This window comes from Macrosteles quadrilineatus, unplaced genomic scaffold (genome assembly GCF_028750875.1).
Source record: "Macrosteles quadrilineatus isolate MER2022 unplaced genomic scaffold, UCM_ALF_1.0 Scaffold_3__2_contigs__length_128488019, whole genome shotgun sequence".
NCBI lineage: Eukaryota > Metazoa > Arthropoda > Insecta > Hemiptera > Cicadellidae > Macrosteles > Macrosteles quadrilineatus.
Window position 1 is genome coordinate 96059192 of NW_026542596.1, and position 6395 is coordinate 96065586.

Consider the following 6395-nt stretch of genomic DNA (forward strand, 5'->3'; position numbering starts at 1 on the left):
GGTGGTGGTGGGAGAAAGAGTGTGACGGAGGGAAGGAGAGCGATTGTCAGGGTTGTCTACGCTTGGCAGTTATGCGCTTGTCGCAGTGGGTTAGGTTAGGTTAGGTTAGGTTAGGCTAGGTTAGGTTAGGTTAGATTAGGTTAGGTTAGGTTAAAAATTCAATACATATCCTTTCACAGTCAGAAGTGCATAACTCCATTACTTTGAACACAGTCAGCATCTTGCCTGGTTTGTCCACCCCTAGCGGAAGCCACCCTCACGGTCACGTGTAATCTCTCTCCCTCCTCCACCCCCTCTCGCGCAACCCACAACCGTTGGCAAGACTCCGCAGTATGTGGAATTCATGGATGGGGACCCTTTCTACCTGATACCCGTTGGCAAAACTCCTACACTCAACATACTGCATTATTTTTTTATCAGAATTTATTTTACAATCTGTTCAAACAAATATGAGAGCAATAAGTAAAACATTTATCAAAACAATGTCAGGAAGCAAGCACTTGTTCATCAACAAGTCTTGCCAAAAATTGGATCAACCACTGAAATATTAGTCTTTAGCCTGAAATCGTTCAAGAATTTCGATGTTTGATTTGCTCGAGGTCCCCCAAAGTTGAATTCCGTATGTCCAAATTGGTTTGATCATCACTTTATACAGTAAAATTTTGTTAGCCAATAATAATTTTGAATTCGTACCTAGTAGCCAATTGAGTTTACGAATTTGTTTACGAATTGAGTTTTCTCTTGCACCATATATGAGATTTCCAATTTAATTTACATGGAGTGTTGCTGACAACGCTCTATCGTAGAAGGCTCGCTGATAGGAATCAGAATCCACGCGTTACCATTTGTCATATGAAGATTGTTGTTTGTCTACAATTTGATCGTCAAATTAGTTAATCGCCAAGCTAGTTGGCTGTCATTTTTATTGGATAAATTAGAAAACTATTTGGTCGACAAGTAATTATATTCGGAAATTCAGTTAACAATTAATACGAGTAACTACTTAATTGTCAACATGTACAATGTGCTGGCATGGATTATATAGCACTATAAATTCACAGTGTTCTATATTCAATGGTGATGGGGATAAGCAAAGGGATATCTCGTGAAAAAATACCAAACTAAAACATCCGAACACACAAAGCAATAAAAAAAAACCTAGACATTCCATCCCCATGTTAAAGTTGTAGCCAGGTTTTTTATAAAATTTGTCTTAGTTGATGTGAGCCACATACAGATTGCGCTGATCTAAATTACAGATTTCTGCCGATTACATGATGGTTTTTACCAAGTCAAAGGGATGGAATGACTTATTATGAGCTATAGCAACTGTTGTGACCCAGCAACTATGTCAGTAACGAAAAAAGGTACAAAATAGAGTTTTAGACACTAGCACAATCTGTGACTGGCTCACACAACTACATTCTGTTTAGTAAAAAATTGGCGACAGCTGATCCATATAGATGGGATGTCTTCTTCTGTATCCAATAGTCAATGACAAAACACGTTAAATGTACATTGGGAGTGGGGATGTGCAAAGAATGGACAGTCGAAGGGCGTTATGCAATGTGTGTCCTCGCATTGGTCAATCTCCTGCACTACGGAATGCTAATTAATTATCTAATGTAGGTCGGCGTGCGTGCGCGCGTCACGTGACCTTGACTAGGTAAACACCGAGTTGTTAGCAGTTAACACAGGAACACAGGGCCGTGAACAAACTGACTGCAGAACTGTATAATGTAAATGTAATTTGATACTGATCGCGAGCATTTGCGACTGACAGATTTGAAAGTAATTACTGTGATTGTATCGAAGTTGGGTATGTGATTAGTGTGGAATATTGGAAGTATTTTCCGGGGTTGCTGCATGTAATGATGAAACACCATAATAATCAGAGTAGAATTTGTCTGTAGAGCGATTTTCCATTTTTTGTCATTGTTGTAAACTGAGTAGAGATTGTCTTGTTGATTGTTAGTGACTGATTTGAATGTGATCATCGTAATTGTACCGAATGAAGGATGTGACTAGTGAGGAATTATGCCAGGTGGGCGGGTGTATAAATGTTCCGGACTGTTTACATGTAATGAGGCTTAATCATTAGACAGTATAAAAGGTTTTGTTCTGTTCATGTTTAGATTAAAGCATGGACTTGAGTGCACAGAGCAGTAAAGTCACATTTTCCTTTTTGTGCTGTAAACTAAAGCTCAGGGTTGACTGTGAAAATGGAAAATGAAGATTGAAGAGTGATTAAAATTCTGTTTAGCCTTTATGTTTGATAATTAGCTTGATTCCATCCAAACTTACACTAAGTAACTTAGCAGACAAAAATAAAACGAAAATTTATACCAGAACGTATAGTACAATGTTTGGTGTTCTGTTCTGGCACTCCTTGGACATTTTACATACAAACAAAACTGGCATGAACAAACAGGTTGGAGACAGTTATAGCCTGCAGTCACGTTTAGCACAAATCTGACCAATGAGTAATGTTTTTGTTTTGTACTATGTACCAATACACGCAGCAAAACAACCAAAAGCGTAACAACCGGATACAGCGTTAGTTCAGCAGTCAGTAGCTTCTGGCTTGTAAAGACAGTAGCTTTTAAATAGATTTATACAGAACCTAGTTTTCCTTGTTCTTTGAGATCATCAATTAATTTTCAACTCATAAGATGGGGACGCCTCATAGGTGCGTATTTTAACCCAAATATGAGTGAAGGATGAGTTCAGAAGTGAGATGATCTGTGTAGCTTTGTTACTGACTAAGATCAGCCGTTTCATTATTCAGGACCCAATGATCAGGAACGGCTGGGTCCAGTATCGAACCATCAAAAAGTTACTGACTTTTCTCAGGATCGAACTGGCAACCTTATTAGGCGAGTACTATTATTGATGCTCCTGGCTAAAGAAACAGACTGTCCAGAGGATAAAAAACTTAAGCACAAGACATCTCACACCACTATACGTCTCCAAGTTAAAACACGCATGTGTTTTAATGCCTCGATGAAATTGTGATTAAATTGTTGATATTAATAATATAATGTGACGACGAGGAAACCCATGCGCATGTTGCGAATTTTAAACCTACTAGATCTACGCCATAAGGCCTGAAGAGTAGCTTACCTACCTCAGTCAGGTCTGCTATAAAAAAGTAACCTGTTTGAAATCCATTTACAATTACGCCTGTCTCTTGTTTACAATCTGACTGTGGTTAAATTTAACTAAGGATCAACTGTTAGACTTCCATTCATATTTAAATCGTTATAAAGAAAGTTTGTCAGCATCACTGGATCTTTGAAGGTGAGCGGAAAAAGAAATAGAAACGCGAGGGAGGCGAAGGGAATTACCGTTTTTCGTTACCATTCGCAGGTGCACTGGGTCATAAACTTGAAAATCACACCTCAATAGTTAATCGGTTTGGCAGGACAGCTTTTAAAAGGGTTGTTACAGACAAACCCCTTATTGTATGATTTATCTACATCATCGGGTTCATGGTTTTAGCGGAAATTACTATTTCTTGACCCATAAAGAAGAAAAAATCAAATTATGTTACCACATATAGCATATATCTTCTAAATTTCAAATGGCCATTTCATGTGGTCATTGGGGAAGTAGACAGGAAATATACCCAACACCCAGGTTAAGTTTGATAAAAATCTAACAATATCAAACCTCTTATTCTCTTGTGCTTAATTACCATGCGAACACTACTACTCAGCATCTAGTAAACAAAAACCGTCAACACTATTTCAAAAGCCATTTGACTATCTTGAAGACAGGTAACGTCGTGATAACCTCAGAAACGTAAACAAAAGTTATAAATGGATAAATCCTAAGTGCAGAAAAGTGGCACTGGAAAACTTAAACACACAAACAAACCCTGTAAACCCAGATAGCAAAAAATACTTGATTAAAGCTTGAAACAAGTTTGATTTGTCAAATCTGCAAACTTGAATCACGTTTGCTCGGATGGGTCCGTAAACTTGATTCAAGTTAATATCATGCGTCGAAGTTCCCGCTCTTCCAGTTTGAATAAAACTTGAAACATCTAATTTGAATAAAACTTGAAATTTCTAATTTAAATAAAAATTGAAACATCTAATTTGAATAACACTTGAACTATCTAATCTAAATATAAATTGAAAAAATACTTGATTCAAGCTTGAAATAAGTTTGGTTTGTCAAATCTGCAAACTTGAAGGATCGGGTGTGTAAACTTGATTCAAGTTAAAATCATGCGTCGAAGTTCCCGCTCTTCCAGTTTGAATAAAACTTGAAAGATCCAATTTTAATAAAACTTGAAATATCTAATTTGAATAAAAATTGAAACATCTTATTTGAATATTAATTGAAAAATACAAGAAATAATTCTTTTTTAGCCACTTACAAGCTCTTTTTTTTATTTCTGAAAATTTAAATTTAATTCATATGCTTTTACCAGGATTCACACAGCCTTACATGTAATAAAAATTTCATATTTTTTAGGTTGAGATGCATAGCACAATATAATCTTCCAATATTTCAGATAATTTTTCACAATCACAACATAATCTAATAACTTCAATGCCTCTAGTTGTTACATGCTAAGACACTTCTCTAAATAAAAAAGCGAGATACCATATAAAAACTTGTTTTTATAAAAGAGCAGGAAAACATGAGTTATTATAGTTTTCAACCCTACAATTTTACATATTATTACTATTCAGTACGTAGAATTCAGAATTCTTTGAAATTAAAAATAAAACACAAGAGATAATTTGTCTAAATAGATTTATATTGAAGATTTACATAACACATTCACATTTGAAAATGCCTCGTATCTTTAACTTTCAACAAACAGTTCCCTCAAAAATTCCTCATTTTACGATTACTTAAATAATACAGAGTAAGTTATCTATTCAACAAGATCTTCATCCACATTGAGTGGAACTTCTTCCCCACTGTCCACAGTGGCACGTTTTTTCCCTCTGAAAAAAGTCAAAACAAATAGAATCAATATTAAATTTAAGGATAATCAACCAAAATGATTAATTTTGTATCTGGTATAAAAAAATAGGCAAGTAAGCAACATTTTAAACTAACACAGTTTAACTCACAACCAGTGTAGGCCTGTTTAGTGAAAATTAATTTATTCCTACAATGATATACAAATACAATATATGATCTTCCCAATAATATTAGTAATAATTATTAATATGTATAAAACACAATTACATTTTGATTGTCAAAAAATGCTAAACACAAGCCCAGGATTGTTTTCACATTACTTCAGGCAAAACCTAGGCGTTGCGGCATTATCACTTCGATGAAATTATTAGGCGAATCTGCGGGATTTTGTATTTTACGGTTTAAGTATAAAACTAGTTGAGCGAAGCTCACTTTCCCTCACTTTGTTACTTCTTTGTATGAGCATCAGAATGTAATGGCTTGACCAATTGATATGAAATTTTGCCAACAGCTAAAGAATACTGAGCACAATGTTTACGTAAAAAATATTTGCAAATTTCCTTCTGGATTTTGTTTTACGTGCCACGCAGTTTCGCTTGTTATTTTATTATAAGTTGAAAGAAAAATTATATTGGGTCTATGACATATGGGTTTATCTCGTTTCATTTAATTAAGATAAACATATGTTAATTGTTTGTAGCTGTTTTGTTTACATTTCAATGTTTACTTTCATCCTAGGTTAAAGTTGGAATGTAACAGTTTATCAATGGAAGTAACAGTTTTGCTATATTTGTTTTGAGCATGCCTCAAAGGCCACGTCGTAATATTGGTCGACGCACCAATAACGCAAATATTGTAAGAGAGTGGCGTCGTGAACAAGAAGAACCAGATGAAGCAGTGGCGGAAGAAGCTGATAATGATAGGCAGTTAGGTAGCTAATCAATTCCAACATGAATTAGATGCACTAAAATTTTACATTTGCACTAACTACTGTCATCGCCAACAACTAACAGATTCAAGCAATTTTTTGGTGTTCAAACCAATCACCGATTTGTTCGCGTTGTCGTTCAAATGCAACTAAATTCACGGCGTTAAATAATATGGATGTGTCAAGTGTCCCGAACGAATTAACTGACCTGACGATTGTAGAACAAATGTTGATTGCACGAGTACATCCCGCTATGCGCATTTACAAAGTACAAGCAAATGGTCAGGCTTTTATCAATTCTTATTTTTAACTAAATAAATGAACTATCAGATAAATTTGTCATTCTTTAGAACCTAAATAATATCGGGCAAACAAACGGTGAATCTGTTGAAAGGGAACATATTGTAGGTTGTTAGCTGCTTTAGCCATTAATCTTCAAATAATGCTTCGCTCATATATGCGTCTAAAGTGTAACGGCAGACCACCCTAGTGATAGTTCTGGTTGGTTATCCTAAATATA